Source organism: Hippocampus guttulatus, chromosome 1 (assembly GCF_054856545.1).
Source record: "Hippocampus guttulatus isolate MCC_2025c chromosome 1, RoL_Hgut_1.0, whole genome shotgun sequence".
In the NCBI taxonomy this organism is placed as follows: domain Eukaryota; kingdom Metazoa; phylum Chordata; class Actinopteri; order Syngnathiformes; family Syngnathidae; genus Hippocampus; species Hippocampus guttulatus.
Window position 1 is genome coordinate 8271042 of NC_141261.1, and position 21862 is coordinate 8292903.

At 43.9% G+C, this 21862-nt stretch overlaps 1 protein-coding gene across 2 annotated transcripts in view; it reads right to left on the reverse strand.

Annotated features, from left to right (window-relative positions):
• The window catches only part of rerea (arginine-glutamic acid dipeptide (RE) repeats a), a 100995-nt gene extending 86376 nt beyond the window's left edge, over positions 1 to 14619 (reverse strand). For both annotated transcript variants that reach the window (XM_086107382.1, XM_086107374.1), the window contains exon 1: positions 14199 to 14619. The gene's annotated coding sequence lies outside the window, so the exon portion shown is untranslated. The remainder of the gene's footprint in view (positions 1 to 14198) is intronic.
• Positions 14620 to 21862: the final 7243 nt, after the last annotated feature.

Genomic DNA, 21862 nt, shown 5'->3' on the forward strand with positions numbered 1-21862 from the left:
TTTTCATAACTCAACCAACCATAACCCTGTCTAAACAATAAAAGAAAGGATTCATCTTCTGAACGTCTTCATTGTCTGGCCGTCTCTATATTACTGCAACAGTCTTGTCGCAAACACAGATATGACTCACAAATCATCACATATGAGCCACAGCAAGAAACTGTCGGCGAACCTTCGCTGCTTGACAGTTTGCTTGCACAATGAAAAGAATGGCTTCTGAAAGCAGTCAGTGGGGGAGTGGAATATTCACTGTGTTCAGCTTTGACACCCACCGTCTCAGCTGTGGTGGCCGCTGATCCTCGACAATGAGGAGTGCACCCTCTGAAATGCACATGAGGAGAAAATCAAGAAGCTCCTCGTTGTGACCGTCGCGTACAAATAGCCACAATGTATAAAGCACACAGCTATAGGCTTAATGGGGAGCTATATATGACTGGATGTGTTTTTACTTCCTCATTACACACACACACATAAAAAAATGTGTGGGAAGTGGCCAAGAGTGATCTAAAAACACTGCTGGAGCAAGCAGGATCTGAGCTCAGTGCTCCCATATCCTCGGAAGAGAGCTCGTAAAACATGGAGCGTTCAGGACTGGGCCCCCTAACAGCAGTGGCATTTTAGTACGATACCACAAAGACACCGGCCACACGCGCGCACACACACATTATATGTACAGTATATATAAAGTATATCAGTGGTTCTCAACCTGGGTTCGATCGAACGCCAGGGGTTCAGTGAGTCGGTCTCAGGGGTTCGACGGAGCCTCTGCCATGAAGGGGAAGACACACGCGACTCAACATGTTAATTACTTATGACACGCCCACTTGGTCATCACTGGCTGCAGATGATCACATGATATTGCTTGTCCAATCAGTGCAGCGGGAAATTTAGTTCGCGTAGTCGTCAACGTGTAAAAAAGAAAAGAAAAAAGTATACTTATCTCTTGAAATTGTATTTACTTTTTTGAGTTTTTAATAAATGTGTTTTTTATATCTTGAATCTATAAATAAATAAAAATATATCTAATTTTATTTTATTTTTTCCCCACTCATGACTGGTTCGGTAAATGCGCATATTAACTGGTAGGGCTCTGTACTGCTAACAATGTTAAGAACCACTGATATATATATTATATATACATATCCACACACACACACAGGATAGTCAATTTTTTTAAATGTTTGAAGGCAGTACGACATGCATGATTTATATGCTGCACCGCAAGCTAATGCTTATGTCTTCCCTTGAAAATACACAGAAGCTAAAAACAGGCAATTATTTTCATAAAACATGACCAGAGGGAGCCAAGAACAATCAGGTTCCTGGTGCAACCGTACAGCGTACAGCACTCATCGACAGATTAAACTCGAGCCCTTTTGAGTGCGAAGAGACTCGGCTGATCTGATGGCGTGTTGTGCTTCCAAGCGCACGTACACACACAGACAAGATGCGTGCTTAAGATTACTCATTACATCCTCTACTGTGCACAGTCCAAATAGGATACAAAGCAGCTGACTTGCATCCTGACGCCTTCAAAAAGTGGGGGGTTGTGCATCAGAGAGGCTGTGAATAAGCCTCAGATATTCCTGGAATGTTAATGTTAGGCTTTGACCACGGAAGTCTTTTTTTTTTTTCCCCTGGCTTCTCTTTCTCTCACTGGACCATTAATGACAACTTACAACTTACGCCTGCCTGCACAGCGAACACATTAAGTAACCCCGAACATTTTCACAAAGATTTTAAGTCCAGGCAAGACTGCCTTAGCGTCGGAGCAATTACATCACACTTAATGCTCACGTCAAGTCTCAAATACTCTGAAACCTCTCAGTTTGAATGCACCCTTTCCTTCTCCAATGTATAATGCAACCAAAAACCTTTTTGGGGAGAAATGTAACCATAACCTTTTAAAATCAGAACAGTTTGGATCCCAAAATGAACTGTGGTTGACCTCAGCGCTTCAACTGTAATGTCAAGCCTGTGTCATGTTTAGCGCACAGCGCGCACCGTGCTTACGGACAGGAACTGCGCTTCAAGCGCTTCAGCCATCTCCAAGGGCGAGAGCGGGTTTCGTAGCGCTACGGTCAATGTTAAAATAGCTTCCTAGCGGCATCTGCAAGCGTACAAAAAGCCACAGAGAGCACATTCACCTACAGTGGCGCATTCATCTTTGTTTACACCCGTTTCAATCTGCAAATGTGTAGGCCATTGACGCACATGGACGCGCACGTATCAACACAACCGTATTTGCAGTGCAGGTCAGCCTGCGTGTTCAGCCAGTAAATCTGGAGTGTAATGCGCCTTGACCTTCTGTCTTTCTTTCAGATGCACCTATCGTACATCGCTGTCGCTCCCCATATATCACGGGGGCAAATGGCGCCCTTCACCCTGCTCCCTCATGTCCTCTCTTTAAAACGCTGAGGGGGTGGGGGGGTTCAATTGACAGGCCTGCCGGGTTCCTCAGCGAGTACAAGAGGGGAGGGGTAGTTCAGTGAGGGCAAAAGCCGCAATGAATAATTATGCTTCATAATGTGACTCCCTTATTTCCTGACCACCAAATGATAATTAATGGGAGGGACAAGGGGGCATGAAAGAGTCTGCCTTTCGTTTTCTCAAACAAGGGGTCCGAATGGCCGTTCCTCGCCTGCCACTATCAAAGCAGCACGGTTCATCCCTCTTAAAAAAAAATGCTCTTAGCTTATTTATGATGCCAGTAGTTCTGCTGGGGAGAGCGAGCACGCAGCGCTGCTTCAGTCAGCAAAACTGGCTGGATCACTTTACACAGCAGTTTGCCATTTCCAGCTCCTCACTTGCTTCGCAGCGGGGCAAAAACCTACGATGAGTTGGAAATGGCTCCTAATTGATGTGTTCATGGTTCAAGTCCGAGCCGCTGGAAATACATGCAATAGGACGGGGGGGGGGGGGGGGGGGGGCTCACATGATGAGGTTTGCGTTTCATTTAAACGTATGTATATCAAATCAGTGATGTGCCGTAGCAAAGCCAGTCCTGATCGAAATGGGTTCCACACTAAGAGCTTTATTGATCTTGGCACTCATCTGGGCTGGGTGAAAAGGGCCGCTGGTAATACAGGGATGGGAAGTGCTTCAAGAACCGTGCGGTGTTTAAGCACCTATTTCCGACCCTGACATACAAGATGTTAATGCACACCACTCACTGGGCTAGTTGGAAGCAGCGGTGGCTTGGGAACTTTCTTGAAATGGAATCAGAGCTGCAGTGTGACCCGAAAGCGCTGAACATGAAAGGTGCAAGCAGTCGCTTTCACAACAGCGATCCTGTAATGAGTAAACAGGAGGCCTGAATACAGATCAGTGCAGAGCCCCATTATGCTTCATTCGTGATGCAGGCCAAAGACGAGAAAGGAAGCCATTCAAGGTGCAATTCATGCGCATGTCAAAAAGTTGAGCTCGGATCACGAATCTCCATAGATCTGAACTTTACGCCGCCGCCAGCACCTCTTAGCGGCGGCACAAACTTCAAATCCATTTTGTGTAAACCGAAAGAGGTAAAGGCCAAAGCCATAGAGCTGTTCCACCTCTGATAATAGTTCAAGTGACATGTGCCATAACAGGATCCTTGTGTTTTAACCTCAGTGAGACGCACACGCTAAGGGCGTGTAGTTCATGGAGGATTCATGAATGACTGCTAAATAACAGACAGAGTGCGGCTCGTATTTTTCATCACTCCAGCAAGTTAGATGAGTGACACACACACACCCCACTAATAACCTTGGGCTGGAGCATCTACTAATGCTGTGGCCTTATGGAAGAGTATGGGCTCTAAATAGACCGTCCATTTCTCAGCACCAGTTTGTAATGGCTCTATTTCAACCCCCCCCCCCACCCCCACCCCCATGTTGTCATTAAATATTTATCCTTGCAGAGTGTCAAGGTGACAACCATTGCAAAATCCAAATGGTGTGTCTTCTCCTCACGCCGCACACAACAAAGGGATGTTTTTTTTAAAAAGGCATTATCTACAAGTGTTCCTTTAATCAGCACATGGTAGAACTGCAGAAATCCCTCAACAGCCCAGTCCCAGAGGAATACCTTTCTGTGAAGCCTTATCAGGAAAGGGATCTCCTTCAGAAACAACACGCTGAGCGTTTGAGGATGAAAAGCCCGACTGCTGCTACAACTCCTCCCTGGCTATGATGTCCTCTCCAATGATCTCGGAACAAAGGCTCCCATTTTGACCAGGAGTTATGCTGTTGTATCCTATTGGTTCCAATTCTCTTTGTTAGCTTTGTTATGCTAGCAAGATAAGCCCCTATGGTGGGTGGTGGGGTGCACCAGAGCAAGTGGCGTATTGCATGAGCGCCAAAGCCGGCAGTCTGAGAGACGGGGGCGGGGTTGGTGGGGGACCGCGGGTAGTATAGATCCCAAGGACACAGATGTCCAGTCTTGTCATCACAATGACTCACACCACCTCCAAGAACCTGGTGTTTGCAAACCGGAGTGCTTACGAGTGGGTGTTAACTTGATCTTTTGACTTGTTTCCATCAAAAGCTGGAGTAAAATTAACAGACCCGTGCTATGTTTCCATACCCTTCTCTTGGGGATGTTCTGGAAGATGTTAGAGATACTGTAGGCGCTTACGATGGGAAAAATTCATGTTCAATTTGTCAGTTGTTGTTGCTGAACTCGTTCCCATGCCGGTGTCGTATTGCGTACAATATTGCCTGAAGGAGTTGTGCCATCCGCGGATGTAGCTCAAATTCCCAAAGTTGAGCTACGGGTTTGGCTACAAACACGTTAAAATTGGATTTACACATCCAAATTGCACCAGGACGCAGTTCATCAACTACTTAATTCAAATTTATATCATCAACAGAATTTTTAATCATCAATTCGTTGATTAATCAGTTATTATCCCCATCTCCAATAAAAGTGCCACGTACATAAGCGCAGTGGAGTCTGCCGACTGCAGATCGAGAATTTGTCTTCTGAGCAACAACAGAAATGAACCGGAGCACACCATTTTCAAAATACTGTCGACGTGAAGTCATTTGCTTTTCCTCTTTGCAAAAAAGGTCAGCAAAAGCAGCATTGTCGCGTCTCTTGTTCCTTTCATTTGTTAAATTAATTGGCAGATTAGTCAAGCTGGTCTGTTGTGGCTCAGGCGCTTATTGTTATCCGGCCTTAGTTCACACCCCACTGTGGAATCTCACACCAGATCAAGGGTTTTACCACTTCAAACTGTAACCATGTCAAGAACAAGTCAAGTGTAGCGCTCGGTGGAACATGGCTGACTCCGACGTTAGCCCTCAGAAAGGCATGTTGGCAAACTGGCCCGCTTTGGAAATGGTCTAGCAAATGTAGTCATCTCACTCTGTCATAGCAGTGTTACTCTTGAGTAGCTTTCTCATTTATGCAATTAGAATCACTCAGTTGAAGCTGGAAAAACATGAAAATCAGTTTCGTGTAAAAGTGAGTACAGTCAACCCACGCGCATTCGTGGATCGGAAATCGCAAAGTCACCAATGTTTTTGGGTCCCCCCCCCCCTTAATCAGCAGAAAGCCCACCTGATGACTTGCGATTTTATAAGACGTGGACAGGAAAGTGATTGTTGAGGAAGGTCTTTTTGAATTCTCTTCCTGTTCTAACATGCTACTGGAAGTAATGAGCAAGCACTGTGGAGACTGGCAACAGATGCGTCATTTGTCCTTTGCTCTTTCTGGCGTTGAATAATTTTTTATAATGACCTAATTAAAAAAAAATTCCCCCTCAATATTGTGATTCATTGTATGGTTTTAATCGTATGATGTATTTGAACAAACACAAGCAATAAATTAGTATCACAATTATTATTCAAAATTGTTTTGGTCTCCTATGGCGGGGCGGGCACCCGCAGCGGCTCCTGTTGTTGTCTGTTTAAGAGGGATGGAATTACATCTGTGCTGTATACACATACAGCACATTTGACAATAAAGTACTTGATAAATTAGGCTGATGCAAAAATAAAGCCAAACTTCAATTACAGTTGTTATCTTATACAATGAGACTTGCAGGCTTTGAAGCGCTCACTACGACACCGGCGCAAAACTCCACCAAACACGTGTGGGCTAAACATAAGTCAGGAAGCCATAAGTCGTATTACAACAATAATGCAAAGAATCTGCGACTTTATCGCTTCAATTTGTCGGGTGTTAAGAAACAATGATTTGTAAACACGGGGACTGTGAACTTCTATAGACACTATATAAATAAATGAATGAAATAAACCTGTACATGCAATTAGATATAAAAAATAAAGCCTAGCAGCCAACTAAAGTGAAGCAGTCCCCACCCGTCCAAATTGCCTTTGTGATTTGAAAATTGCAATTGTTCAGCCCTGTACTATACAGTATAGTACTTGCATTTTTAAGCGCGAGAGTGCAGCAACCTTTAAAGATTTTCAGTGCATGAAATGCTATCAAAGCCTTGAAGGATCATAGTTTGTGGTATATTTGTGGTTTAAAATAATAGGAAATTATAACTCTCGCTCATCACAAAATACATCATTATGGGTGGAGCAGAGGTGGCGTGAATTTGTGGAACTCGCAGCCTGACTTAATCTCCCCCCACCCCCACCACGAACAGCAGCGGTCCACTGCAGTCAGAGAAAATTCAAAGTGTGCTGTGATGAGAGCATGCAGGCACAATGGAAAAAAAAAACCCAACAACAACAACTAAAAAAGAGGTACGATTTGGAGGTAAATGCATAAACATGAGCAGGGGGGAAAAAACAGCAAATGCCTCTGGAGAACAGATGAGTGGCAGAGTATTAGCCAGACACAGCATCATTGTCTACTGTTTAGACTGGAGAGGTCATGCTCCAATAAGCACAATCAAACCATGTGAGCATCTGTTGCCTTTAACTCTCCCCTCTCTTTGTTTTATGGTGCACGGTCACAGTGAATGATTTACCCAAGCTCTCCCATTTTCCGCGTGTGGTTGACGTGTTTTAAATGCTTAGTCGGGGGCACATGTCTGGGCAAAGCTTCGATAAGCTTTCCTCATCCAACGGGAAACACGCACCGGTATCAGCATGCCGATTTCAAATCTTTTCAGTTCAGTTTACATATCTGGATTGTGCAGTCATCTCTTCCTGACAATTTGCTCACCCCCTCCCCCCAAATGCTCTCTCTCTTCCCCACCCCCGCCTCGACTCAGCTTGACAATCAACCCAATTAGATGAGCCTGTGAATGAACACGAGTGATGCTGTAAGCACTCTTACATGCACACACACATCAAGAAAAGTGATTAGCCTGTCTTTTTAGCATTTAAAAAAAAAACATCAGATGATTTGCCGGTTCAGAGAGAGATCAGCCCCTGACATGCAGCCCGGGGCAGCTCAGAGTGTCTACCTCATTATTTTTGCAGGAACAAGGCCATTGGTGATCCCTGCAAGGTGCTCTCATTATAATCGGTTCCATAGACTAGGCTGTTATATGCAATAATCATTCATTATTCGTGGGTATAATATTGGCAGCAGTCCAACTGATGATCAAATTACATGACACTTGCAAATCATTCGTTGGCGATACAGTGTAAACTTTTCTTTCACCAAAATTTTAAAAATAAACAAATAAACGTCCCTGAATCGTATCGCATGTATCGCGGTATGTATCGGATCATCTTTAATGAGCGATGCAAACTAGTTTTAAATTGGTATAAATCAGTTGGATGTTGGTGATAATTTGTTGCTTCCTTGAATGTAATTAATTTGAATAGTTTGGGCTTTGGAGAGCCTTTGCATCATTACGATGACAAATGCTATAGTCGTACCAAATTGAATCGTAATGCCACTGAATCAAATCGTTTCACTTGAAAATGCACCATTTGTCAATATCTTATCCCAAGTATTGAGATACACATTGAATTATCTTTTATGGGCCAGATGACAACTAAGTCTCTACACCGACATACCAAAAATGAATCTTCCCTAGATTTCACAATTTACAGAACAGCTTGGTGTCGTCATTTTACGAAGCAAACAAAAGGTGATGCCAAAAGGAGCCCTGAAAGCCTGTTAACTGACGAGCTAGTTGGTGACTAGCACCTTTCGCAGCGTGGAAAGCCCCGTGACAAGACAGTGGGATTTTTTTTCCAGTCACCGTAGGTTTTCAGTCGATACATTTGAGCAGGTCAAATGTCAAAGCATGTGTCGGGATGAGAAAATCACTAGATCAAGAAGCATTTAGTGTTCAGCAGGTTGTGGTTTTCACACAATCAGTGGACAGACACTCCCTACCCAAGCCCCTCCCACAGCATTTGAGAGCGTAGACGTCTGCGTGATTCTTCAAAAATTTGAAGTCTCATTTTAGGAACTTGGTGAGTTTTTAAAAAAAAATGAAAATCATGTCATGTCACTTCCCTGTAGTCTGCCAAATTTAGGAAACATTTTGACTTCACAGGGATTTGAAATAAGCATCAGGCTCACCCTACTCAATGTGACACCTGCCTTAAAATTGCATTACTCACTTGATATTTTACAAAGGAAAATAAAGCTTAATGTGTCATGTCACTTTGCTGAAGCGTTAGAGAGAAGTAGCTTCGACGAAGTACATCACTCCCACACAGTGACTGAATGTAGGATTTTTTTTCAACACAAGCTGACAAGTGCAAATGACACCAGGCGAGTGACAAAAGCCATTTATTGCGGCTTTAAGAGAGGTCTTCCAGTTGTGGTCGGCTGCAACGCTCCAGCGCTTCCTCGATAAATAGAAAGGAGGCTGCCGTAGTGTTTTCCAATTTACGTTGCCAGGGTGACAAATGAAAAGCAAAATGACCCTCATGCCTAATCAAATGAGTGAGTGACGACAAGTCAATATTTTCTCATTGTGTGGACAAGCAATATATCTGCGCAGCAACGGGCAGTGTGTGCCTGCGTGTGCGCTAGCGCTAAGGCAATGCTAGATTCACAGCAGTATGTGGATAATGTGCCAATAATCTGGCTCGGCGCAGCTGTTAAGACCGCCGCCAATAAAGACAGGTATCAAAAGAACCTTTACGAAGGAGAGGTTAAATTACCAGTGCAGCAGACGTGGTCTAGACTGCGCACTTCAAACAAACACTCCATCCTGGAAAGGCTTCAGGCCAGTAAAGACAAAACTGTAATTGGACATTGATCTGTTGAATTCTTGGGATGAATAACTCATTTTAAGAGCAGCCAGGAGAAGGAGAAAGTGTGGGCCTTTCTGATCTTTGCAAAAACGGAACAAATGACATCTGAAAATACAAGAGAGAGAGAGAGAGAGAGAGAGAGAGAGAGAGAGAGAGAGAGAGAGAGAGAGAGAGAGAGAGAGAGAAATTGTGTGTGTGTGCGCGCGCTGTGAAAGATTACATCCATTTTTGCTTTTGTTCCAAAGAAGTTACTTGTCATTTCCAAAAGACATTACTTAAAGAAAACATCAATTAGCTTGTGTTTGATTACCCCCCTGACAAAAAAAAAAAGGAGAAAAAAACCCCACCAGCCCCTTTTCCCTGAAGACAAAATGGAGCAACATAATTGCTACCAGTCCAGTTTAACACAAGCAAGATCAATGGCAAAATGTATCAGCAAATATTACCATTCGCTGCCTGGCAAGTAATCATTACGGAATGGCACCGATGCATTATTCATTGACTAATGTATAATTCAGAGTTAACAGCAGATTCTATGCATAAATAAAGTGGTGATACATTTAAACACATTAAATGTTTACTCACTTAAAAGAGGATACGGATCCACAGCATGGAGACTACCTTGCTGCGGTTACTTGATTAGCATATTTTCTTAACAATTGCTCAGAAATCGGGAGGTGGATACAGGAAAGTGGTGTGTGGACAGGAAAAACAGGTTTGTTGGAGAACATCCCTAAAGGGTGAGTATTTGCTTCTTTGAGGGATTGAATTTGTGAACAATTGGGAGCGCTCCAATGAAAACACACATGAAAGTCTTCACGATAGTTGCTTTAAAGTCTGAAAATGAATGGACTGTCTCTTTAGCACTCATGATTGAAGAGTCAAGCTTGGGTGTTGACGCTACAGAGTTGTTTTCAGATGGGATGTCGATAGGGAGGGACAAGGAGGCTCCATATGACGGCGTTCAGAGCAGGTAGCCCTTTGGGGATCGCCATTCCACTTTATGACCGTGCACCGGTTTGAACAAAGCCAGATGTCTCTCTCTCTCTCTCCCACTCGCTCTCTCTCACACACACAAACACTTAACATGTGTGAAAGTGCCCTCCGATGAGCTGAGCCGCTTCAAGGATGTGCACACAAGAGGAGAGGCAAGAAGATAGGACCTGTTTTCAATTATGCCAATTTCTCACTCATTCGCGGCTCCTGGGGTTTATGTTAATTAAACATATCGGCCCTTCCACTGTGCATACAACAAATTAGATGGAATTTTTTTTTACGAACAATCAAAGCACAACGCCACTTCCTCTTCATGCTTGAGTTCGGTATTCACCCAGCAGAAAGTACTGCCTCCTTAGCGCCCTTTCATGTGAGCTACATCAAATATGTGGCAAGTATGGACTTGGCTCACTGGTGAACCACAACCTGGGATGATTTACCAGGCTGGCTCTATCATTTAGGTTAGACTCAGAACCAACCTTGTCAAAATGATCACACAGGCCAGGAAAAAAAAATTCCACTTTAAAATGCATAGTAGGACAGCAGCCCCCGGCATTGTCACTTTGGAGCCAGACACTGGGAACATCCACTAAAACCGACTCCCGACGACGCAAGTCTTTTGAATAGCCGTCGCGGGTGTATGTGTGAAATGTAAACGAAGACTTGTAAGTAACGTGACTCCAATGTACACAGGGTGTGTTGGAACTGGAGTAGAATACTAGCTGCTAGTCCGCTTCCTGATTACTGTCATGGTAACGTCGAGTTCTAATCTGCTTCTCTCTGTGGTGCGCTACAAATATATACGGCACCGTGAAGCGATTCTCCCTTCACATAATGACTTCAATATATTAAAATGCGACATCAGCACTGACTTAAGCGGTTATTGTTTTGATTATATCACATACAGAAGCATGTCCCGATTGGACACTTGTCCTTGCCAATGTTATTATTAACAAATGTTTGTAGCTGCCACGTAAACAAACAACCAAAACGACAAAATACTTGAGGAAATCCTGCATTGTTGAGGTCAAAAGTGGGAGGGTGACAACGGGTTATGTGTGCGCGCGCGTTCACCAAACTAAGCGGCATTTACACACCCAAACAGACGGTAGTAATTAACAGATATTTATCTAATCAGTGACTTACAAATGCTTTTGGGTTTTTTTTGTTCCTGGGTGAGGCAAACTGGCATTTTCATTCACAGACAACACGCATCACATGCGGCTCATTTATATGTAACTGAAACAAAGCAGTCAGTCAACATATGAACAAAATGGAAAAAATATGCAGATCCCGGCGGACTTTGGTATGAGAAAGAAAATGACAAGCGCGTCATCATTGCATCATTTACAACTCTTTCCTCCAATTCTTTGTTTATTGCATCATTCAAGATGAAAAAAACAGACAATCTCTAGATGGATTAGGTTTTTTTTTTTTTTCCACCTTCTACCAGCCAGCAGCTGCCATCGTCCTGTCAGAGGAAGGAAAAGGGGCCAGAGACACAGTGCGGTGCAATCCCAGCAGGGCCGTTGTGCGAGCACATTAAATAATATTTTTCCAGTGCTGTCAAACATTCATCTGCCTCTAAGCGGCTGGACAGCCGGTGCAGCTTGTTTCTATGAAACATGTCTCTCCCTCTTTCTCCTGTCCATGCTCGGAAACAGCCTCTTTGATACAGATGTCAGATTCCTCAGAGGTGACACTCCAACATGTGCCAGTGTGTGAGCTGAATGTTTACCAGCTCTCTGCTACAATTGCTGTTTGTGCAGGGGAGTTCGGGGGGCGGGGGGGGGGGGGGGGGGGTTTGACTCACGCTGCGACCTCACCTCCCTTACTTTACATGAACAGCCACCGCAGACAAGAGGAACTGGACTGGGATCAAAAGGGCACGCCAGGTTCAAAGTGCTGCGAGTGTTGGTCGGCAGCATTTCGAAGTAACATAACATCGGAAAGTAATAAACAGCAGTGTGATTGTGTGATTTTTTTGCTCAATTCTCATCCCATTGCAGGCTCACCACAAACGATTAGGATGCCGCACACATCACCTTAACATGGCTGACCACTTCCCCTTTCGGCCTGTCCGCAAGTAATGAAACTAAACGGATAGCGCTCCCTTAAGCGGAGACGGGAAGAAGCTGTTCCAAACGGTGACAAGAGGCCGCATCTGAGAATGGAGACTGCTTGTTGATATCTGAACCCAATCACACTACAAAGAAACAGAACAGAAAGGAGTCAAACTCCCGATGAAACGTTCCCTTTTTTCACCCACGGGGGTGCCAAGAGCTAAATACATAAAGAAAATGAATGTTTGACTAACACTCATCAACGTATTAAGTTCTATTTTTTGCAGTGACAGCATAACTGATGAGGTGGCAATGTACCATAAAAAGCTTTTCACCATATTCAGGGGGCTGAGTGTCGCCCAAGTATACAGCGCTAAGAACCGCACAAGCCGAAATATAAACAGAACACCTAATTCTGACCGCAGTCAAATAAACACCATCACTGAAATTGACCTGAAAAACACGAGTATGAGTAAGTCAACAGCGCAGTGGAATTAGAGTAACGGTCGAGGAGGATTACTAAATTGGGAATGAATAAAACGGCAACAAAGCAATTTGTGGTAACATTATCACTTGTTATACAGCCACGATGCATGAATTCTTAACACATGAGATCATCCCCGATCGCATCAAGAGCAGTTGCACCATGATGACGATATGGAAAGAAATTCTGATGAAACAATGTTGATGTGGCGTGGATCTTAATCGGAAACAGTCAGTGAGCCTCAGTCAAATGTTTAACCAGAACTGCACCTGGTGTTTATACAATGCCACACAGCCACATTCCTCGACGACTTTTATAACACAAACTGCCCTTTACTAGTCGGACCGTTTTTTTGAGAGCTTAAACATCCTTTACATTCCAATAACGTGTCGTTATCTGCAGGCGAGTCCACACTGTGTCTCCTGACTCCAGTGGATTAATCACATCTGAATCATTAAACTAGTTCTTTTCATTTGGTAGTTATGCAGGGGGAAGTGCAGCAGCCATACAGGCATGTTGGGAGATTAAGCTCCTCGTAATTTGCAATGCAACATCTGAGTAATAACTGGGTGAAACATTCAAGGAGGAGGGCAGAAATTGTTTTTATAATGGCAGCGATTGGAGGCAATCACTACCCAGCTCACGAGGGTTTTTTTTTCTTCTTTGTGCTTTTATGGCCACGAGCCTTGGTGTGAATATGACTTTTGACTGGTGTCACATGAGTACTCACTATGACCAATTTTGCAATTTTGACTCGAGTGCGCTCTCACTCGCGCACACACACACACGCACTTCTCATCCTCGTAGACTGGAAAACATTAGATAAGCGGCCTTTCGGACAAATCATTTGGTCTGCTTTCAAATCCTCATCTGCCTCCCTGAATACACACAGCCCACCAACTAAGCACCACACATCCCACCAACTAAGCACCCCCTCTGCTCTTTTCAGCAACAGGCACAGCCCCTCTTCTTTTCACCCCCACAGTGAGAGCTGCATGTGCTCGGGCCAGAGTTCATAGCCTCTGGGGTGCTGAAGGGGGAAGTCAAGTTAATCTGGTGGTTCTTCAACAGTTTTCAAATGGGGCAAGATTCACAGGTACGGTCATTTCACTCCGCAAAAGGGCGGCTACTTTCTCTTCTGACATTGTAATCACAATCCCAGACACTACAACGTCTGGATTAAATTTGGGGGAATCCCGCTCCACCATTTAAACAGTGGGAAGAGATCCCATCAAAGATTTTTGTTTTGTTTTTGTTTTCCCCCTCCCCACTTCCAAAAGCATCTTCTGGTCAAAACAGCAGCCAAGTTTTATAACTACCTAACCAACTTTCAACTTAGTCACAGCACACCAAGTCACACGCACTCGCTGCAAAGGGAATAAACACAACAACAACGACAGTGCACATTTTAAATGCCACCTGGCTTTTTCAGATAGTTCCACGCATTCCACACGCGCTGGCAGCCCACCTCCGTCAAACAACCCAAATCCCCCCCCCCCCCCCTTTCCTCCTCTGCGTTCAACTACTCACCCGCCAGTCTGGTGATTCTTGGGGAGTCCCGTTGCAAACAAGTTCTTCAAATCCTCGCCCGGGATGACCCAACGAACTCGCTGCACCAAATCCAGACACGCGCACAAAGCAGACTTTTCCTCTTATGCGAATAAACCGCCCCCCACCCCGCTCCACTGGCCACATGCAGAAGGAGCTGAGGCGGAGCGGCACTTGTTTCAACAAAAGACGGCTTCAACTCGCTCCGAGATCCGACGGCAACGAGGCGAGCGGGAGCGACGTTCGGCGGTACCTCCTCCCCCCCCCAACCCGGTCCTAAGTATTCCTACTCGCTGTTTCATCGACGACGAGAAGGGGGCGGGGGGGAAAAAACAAAAAGTAAGCCCGTAGCTGCTGGTTGCTCAGAGGGCGACTAGAAGGCAGCGAGTTTGCCGTTTACAGGCTCCGCTTCCTTTTTTTTTCTCCACACAAACACACACGCTACACGCACACTCATATGCACACGACCCCCCCCCCCCCCCCTCTTCTGGTGCCTCACTTCACTATACGCGTGCGCGCGCACACACACACACTCCTTATCGACCCCCCCCCCCCCCCTTCCCCTTCCTCAGCTGTTCGACAGACGCATCCACATGGCTGACCTAGTCTTCGCTGAGACACAATCACCCTTAAACTCGACGCAAATAAGAGAGTGAAGCGGATTTAAAATAATTATCATGGGAAAAGACGGTATAAATGGTAGGGTGACTGATGCGTCGTAGCGTTAGCACGCACGCATAGCCAGGAAGTATGAGCAGTGGCCGACGAGTGATGAAAACACTGATGTTTAAAAAATATAAGTTTAAGATATCCTTTATTTTGGGGAAATTTACAGTCAGAGTTCAGAAAGGAAACCACAAGGTAGGGAGAGGGGAAAAAACACGCTCGAACGATCCTCTTCTGAGGATAATTTAAGTCCAGGATAAAAAAAAAAGATAAAATATACATTGGGGTCGTCTTCAGACAGCCAAATCTTGCAACTTTTATACTGTACCGCCTTTGCTAAACCTTTGTTGGATTACATCAGAGAGTCCAGGAATGATATAAAGGTGCTTTTTTTTCGAACATAGGAAAGGACAGCACTGCTTCAAATGATTTCGGTGTCACTTTTTTTGTAACAGATGTGGTGCGATTGGGAGTATTGTTGACCTTGCTGCATTCGAGGAAGATAAGATAAGATAAGAAAACCTTTATGAGTCTCGCAATGGAGAAATTCACGATTCACAGCAGCAAAGTTATGAAAGGAAGAAGTAGAACAACAAAATATAGGAGCTGCTGGAAAGGCAGCCACTCACGCGGCGCCATTTTGAAGTCAAAATAACAAAAATAACACAACACGTGCAATCTTCAGGTGAGAGAAGTCAGACTTTTCTGACTTTCGACTCGGAAAAGGTCCACTAGAAGGCCCCTATGAACTGAGAGGTCCGATTTGCGAAGTCGAAAAAAAAAAAGACCTGAGTTCACTGACCAACTTCAATGGGACGTCACATGACAATGGCAACCTCACGTGAGGCAACCTCAACCTCATTCAGACTGTGAATGGCAAAATATTTAGTGATTCAAAGTAACTTCACTAAACACCATCTGATTTATACGGACTGTGTGAAAATCTGCCGTTATGCATCAAATTGGTTGGTGAAATGTGCGTTGAATTTTTTTTTTTTTAACATTTCTTGATAGGAGACCCTACATTGTCCACAGGTGTGAAGGTGAGTGTGAATAATTGTTTCCATATACAGTCTGTGCCGTGTGTTTGCCGTGTGACCAGGTCAGGGTTTATCCCTGCGCTCACCCAGGGTCAGCTGGGATGGGCTCCAGCTCACTCGTGACCCTAGAGAAGATAAGCGGAAAATGGATGGATGAGATCCACTTTGTAATCATTTATCAACTAACGATTGAGTATGTTGTAATTATCGGACAGCAACGACATAAGAATAGCACGCCCAAGTAGTGTTCCAAAGCTATTTTTCATTTCACTGAATTGTGTAGTCCACTTTGTAAAAATCCCTTGATAGTGACTAGGGAGTAGCGAATGAGTGAACGGTTTTGAACACAGAGCTGGTCTTCCCCCCAAAAAATGTTGAAACCAAACCGTGAAGCAGATTTAAAATAATTATCAAGGGCAAGACAGTGGTCAGTGGTGGTAGCTTGATGACTCAAGAGGGCGACGCTGTCTGCACTGAATATGCATGTTTGCAGAAGCAGGCCAAAGTGGGCCGCTTTGCGCGATTTGAAGTGAAGTCCTTTAAAAAATATATAGTGATATTTACATCTATTCCATCTACAGTTAAAAAAAACTTCAAACACGGATGACCTGGCCCATCAGTTCTTTTTAAAAATCAAATGTGGCCCTTGAGCAAAAATGCTTACCCAACCCTGATGTTGTGGGAAGATGCACCAGCGGCGAAAAGCAAATGGATGCTGTTCAGGCTTGGAAAGCTCATTTGCATTTTGGGAAAATGAATTAATTAGTTACCCTGCCCATTTTGTTAATGGAAAGTCACATGATTAGTCCATTTACAATGTCACCAGTGGTTCCATTGTCACGGCGCCTTCTCGAGCGCCTCCCGTCAAATGTATTCGCGGTGATTTTAGCGCTAAAAATGATAATTTGCTTTGTCTTCAGGAAAACAGCTCAATCCAGCCCTCCCCGAGTGGTGCTCAAGCAGCAGGGAAACAACAATGGGCTGCGTTAAGTTATGAAACAACAGTGGTATTTCCATTTCATTGAGCAGGTGGTTTGACACATTTTCATTGTCTTAAACACGATATTGGATCACTGTCAGAATCCAATTAGCCAAAGCAAATAGTCAGCGCGATGGGCTCTTTTTGCACGGAAGCCAAACATGAGCAGGAGAGACGGGCAGTGGGGGATCAATAGAAATTGAGTTGAGGGTGGTGTGGTGTGGTGTTCTCGTGTGCGTGTGTGTATATGTGCTTTGGGGTGGGGGTGTGTGGGGCGGGGGTCTTTCATTGTCCTACAAACCATGTTGGCCGTCTCCTTTTCAATAGAGGCAAGGGGGCGGGGGTGCTTTCTCCTGTATACACAACCTCTTCCACCTCCCAAGGCAACAACTACTCGCCACTCTGGTGCTCAGTCATCATGCTTGGCCTCGCCGTACATGTTTTACACTGAACAAGATTGGTGTTTGTACAAATGCACAAAGCATGGTTACTGCTCTGAAATGAAACCGGTGATGTTCTGTTCAACACAGATTAGGTGCTTTTGAAACTAGGAGCTGAGCCATAAACAATTTTACACCTCCTGTAGAGCACATGCCGACATTTATTTATATATATATATATATATATATATATATATATATATATATATATATATATATATATATATATATATATATATATATACTGTATATACTGTATATATAATTAAAAATATATTATTTTCACAAGTCTTGGAACTTACTGGGCTAGCCTGGAACCCCAATGATTGTTTTTCACAGAGATGCCCCGATCGATGAGCGGTTGATTATTATAAGTGCATGATCGGTGAATCCAATCAAAGCCTCAAAATGCAGATCAATCACACTCTGTACATAATTGCTCTGGTAAAGGAGTGACATTATTCCCCAAGTGATTCTCTATGATAAAAATGACTTGTTATTAATTTCTAAGGTAGATATCCCGAAGAAAATAAATCTCATTAATTTTTTGACGAATTGCCAATGACATTAAGGAATGTTCATGGGTGTCACAATTGCACACACAATTTAAGAGTTATGCTTTGTTCAAAGAAAAAAAAAAACGGACAAACGTTACATGACACATTCAGGTCCTGGTAACAGATGCACACATATCTGACAAGGATTAACGGCTTTATGACTTCATTAATTAAATGTATTGCACCACGCAATGCACTGTGGGAATTGAGTGGTGAAATCATATGACACGCCTGTGCAATGTTGCAGCGTTCCTTTCATTGGCGACACAAAAACAAAAGAGAAAAAAAAAATCGAGCATGTGTGCTCTGTATTGACAGCACAAACTCCGACTGAGGTGTCATGAAACAACTTAAAACGCCTTTCACAGCATCGGGAACTTGTCAACACATCGCTCCGTTCTGCACATTAATTATTTTTATTCAACGGTAACGTTTTAAAGATCGAGTGAAGCCAAAATCGAAATCATGATTACATTTTGATTATTCATCCAGCCCTACTTTCATTTACTGTAAACATCTATGCCTTCTCTACACCGCTATGCCTCTTCAGGGTCGCAGGGAGCTGGAGGCCGTCCCAGCTGACTTCGGGTAAAAGGCGAACAACATCTTGGACTAGTCAACAGTCAATCACGGGACGCATGTGAAGACAGAAAACCATTTACACTCAACCCACGCTGCCTCTGCATGCAAGTCAAGGGACTGAACCCCAGTCACACAATCAGTGACTGAAAATGGCTTTCCAAACAAAATCTGCATTTGCACCTTTGGGAGATTCATTTAAAAAAAAAACAACAACAATAAACAACATCCAGTTTGTAAAAATAAAACATTCTAAAGCACAGGTGTCAAAGTCAAGGCCCGGGGGTCAGATCTGGCCCCCCAACATTTTATGTGGGCTGCGGGAACAAATCATGTGTGTAAATTATCATGATTCTTGCTGAAATCTGTATCGAAATGTCAAATTGTCATGGGTAATAAATAATGTTGAGATTTTGCACTGGCCCTCCGAGGGAAGCCATAACTCCGAAGTGGCCTGCGACTAAAAATCAGTTTGACACCCCTGTTCTAAAGGATTGAATGTAGCTGTATTGTATGAAATTAGCTCTTTGTCCAAAAGGAAAATAAAATGAGGGGCTTGTTGGGGGGGGGGGGGGGGGGGCGCTAGAATAAATGCAACTACGGTCATAAAAATGACAAGTCAAAATTCTTTGGAGAAAAACTTCATTATCCGCCTTAAATGTAATTCTCATAAAATGAAGTCATAAGAGGGGGAAGCAAGAATAGAGAATTAAGCACAATTTCACAAAAATATGTTTTGGTTTGCAAACTTTGGGTCTCTTCCAAACAACAAAATCAAACTGCATTTGTTCTCTATGTTCCTCTATTAGACGGATTCAGGGCCATTCCCATAGTTGAATTAGTGCTAGTGTAGACAGGATGTTACTCAATGACCCACGATCTAATAAAATGTCTCACACACACGCGCGCCACGGCTACACTACACTTCCATAATCTCCCTTTTATGCATGATTTATGACACCCTACACCTGCATTTTGGGGGATTTTTCCGGGGAATGAATTCGTGTAGGAGAAGCTAACTTTTGAATAGGTGAACCACTGTGGTGACCGCTGTCCTGGAAAGAGCCGAAACCAACACTACAGAACATTGGGTGGTGCTGGCTCATCTTTAAGTGTCTCTTCAGGTTGGCCTGGCAGAAGGAAAGGAGTGGCAAATGCCTCCACGACGGCTTTGTTCAGCAAAGCTGGATCGGCTCACGGGCGCCAGTTCCCCTCCCCTGGCGGATGAGATCCCATTATCGGGCCGACGAGAACTCCACCTCCAGGATTTCACAGCTCCTCTGTTTATCGCATAGCTCTGTCAAGTTGGGCACCATTAACCGATAATGAAAGTAGACAACCGGTGCAAGTTACAAGAGAAGCAGTCCACATTCTACAGGCCTAAGCATGTATCTGGGAAGCTGAGTGTGTCTATTCAGTTCTGTTCAGCATTCAAATAATCTATCGCAATCCCTTTTTCCTCCCATGAGCACCTCCTCCTAGAATACCGTCAATCCAAGCGGAACCAAAAATGCTTACTCACTGCAAAGAAGGAAATTAATTTCAACACTCAACATTATTACACCATGCTTGTAAGATGTGGTTTTTCCACAATTCTTAAAATTGAGTTCATGTTACTTTGGTTCGTCACTTGTAGAGTGGTGGTACACTCTGTGTCAGTGTGGATCCGGGTGTAAACTATTGTTTTACTATTGCTCTTGGTTGTACAGTGTCCTTGAGTGTTATGAAAGGCGCTTGCAAATGTGATGTATTAGTATTATTATTATGTAAACGGTTGTTTGTCTCGATATGTTGCCCTGCGACTGACTGGCGACTAGTTCAGGTTATAGTGAACGTTTCGCCCGAAGTCAGCTGGAATAGGCTCCAGGACCCGCTGTGACCCTGTTTCAGAGTAAGTGGTGTTGAAAATGGATGGATGGGTTTCCTACAAACTAATTGGTTCTGTGAAGGATTTCTTTGTTGGGAATGGGCGTGTTTCGATATCAGGTGTCGGTATCGGGTTGATACCAGCGTTACTTATACTGGTATCGGCTACCCTCTTGTGGCCATTTTACCAAAAGGATCTTAAGGCATTCATGGCTGACAATGTTTTTCTTAGTAAACTGGATCCATTTAAAAATCCTCTCATATGCCCTTTTTCAAAGGTTTACACGAATACTTAGTAAGAATTGACCTGGATATCACATAAAACTCAAAAGTCAAGCTACATGACTCATTGTTTTGCTTTATAGGAGTCTGTCGCCACTTGCGCTCATTAAAAATACATGTAAATGCTTAACAGAAGCAGCGGCGGACACAATCAACAGACACACAAACACATGCAGTGTGTTTGCTTTAGCCTGATTGCTCCACACAACAAGCCACTCAGAGGCAAAGCAAGACCTCAGAAACACAAATCAGTGAACCAGTAGCTGAAACAAGAGGGGAGGAAAACAGACATGGATGAGTGAGCCAAGCTTTGGGAGAAACCTCAGAGGCCCTGGCCTCTTAAGTACTCCTATCTTGTAACTTCATTTAATACATTCACCAGGGATGAGCCGACAAGTTGCGGAGGTAGGTGTGGGGGTGCTTGAGTAAGAGGAACAGACTTGTAAAGTGAGAGGTAGGTTTGCTTTATGGTGGAAAGAGGTGCACTTGAGGAGGACTTTAACACACGACTAAATCTTTGCAATGGAATGACGACGCCGGAATATAATACGCGAGGGCAATTTCACCATTCGACAGAGTGGCTCGCTTATATTAGAAACTTCAACGGAGCTTTTCCAGATGGAGTTTTTAAAGCAAAGACAATCTCAACCGCACATAGTCTACCATGAAAGAACAAAGCCCGTGTGACTGACTGCTGCTTCAACTTCTGACAGCAACCGCCGATAGCTCCAATCCTTTCTCTGCAACGCTTCCCCCCCCCCACCCCCCAATGAAATGGCCCTTTTAGTCTTCATGGGTCGAGAATCATACAAGAAAACAGGGTTTTATGCCACTAATTAAAACACAGATCGCCTCGAGGTAGTTGAGAAAAAGGAAAGCATTTAAAAAAAAAGATTTGCAATCTGCTGAAAGCTCAAGGAAATGACAGCACTAAATACGGCAGTAGAGTAAGTATGGATGTGCAAGTATCTGTGAGCAGTCTTATCGAGGATGAGACAAAAGGCTGAGCGATAATCAAGATGTCCACTGGAAGGCATCCAGAGAGACAGCTTCTAATCATGACAGAACCTTAATTTATGAGCATTAGCAGCGAAACGGCAAGTAAAGCCAAGGAATGGTATTTTCCCTCCAGGCAATCAGTGCAAGGTCTCGGCTCACACAGATATCTTGTTTACAAAGCTATTCACACTTCCATTTGGCTGCCTTGCAAACACTACGGAAACTAAAGAGACTTTTG